Raw genomic sequence first — 344 nt, 5'->3', positions numbered from 1 at the left:
CTGGGGCCCGACGGGCGCCTCCTCCACGGGTATGAACAGTTCGCCTACGACGGCAGGGATTACATCGCCCTGAACGAGGACCTGCGCTCCTGGACCGCCGCGGACATGGCGGCTCAGAACACCCAGCGCACGTTACAGACAGCCGGTGCGGCGGAGCAGCACAGAGCCTACCTGGAGGGCCTGTGTGTGGAGTCGCTCCGCAGATACCTGGAGAACGGGAAGGAGACGCTGCAGCGCGCGGGTACCAGGGGCCACGGAGCGCCTCCCTGATCGCCTGTGGATCTGCCGGGCTGGCCTCCCACAAGGAGGGGAGACAAATGGGACCAACACTAGAATATCGCCCT

General features: G+C 66.0%; 1 pseudogene across 1 annotated transcript in view; it reads left to right on the top strand.

Moving 5' to 3' along the window:
- LOC105552303 overlaps nt 1-344 on the top strand; it is a 6,545-nt pseudogene that overhangs the window by 4,195 nt on the left and 2,006 nt on the right. Inside the window, exon 2 of the transcript XR_001007988.1 lies at nt 2-241. The product of XR_001007988.1 is annotated as an HLA class I histocompatibility antigen, A-23 alpha chain-like (transcript). The remainder of the gene's footprint in view (nt 1; nt 242-344) is intronic.

Source organism: Mandrillus leucophaeus, unplaced genomic scaffold (assembly GCF_000951045.1).
Source record: "Mandrillus leucophaeus isolate KB7577 unplaced genomic scaffold, Mleu.le_1.0 Scaffold115, whole genome shotgun sequence".
Lineage (NCBI taxonomy): Eukaryota > Metazoa > Chordata > Mammalia > Primates > Cercopithecidae > Mandrillus > Mandrillus leucophaeus.
Note: the sequence above shows the minus strand (reverse complement) of the source record. Positions and strands in the feature narration are given on the sequence as shown.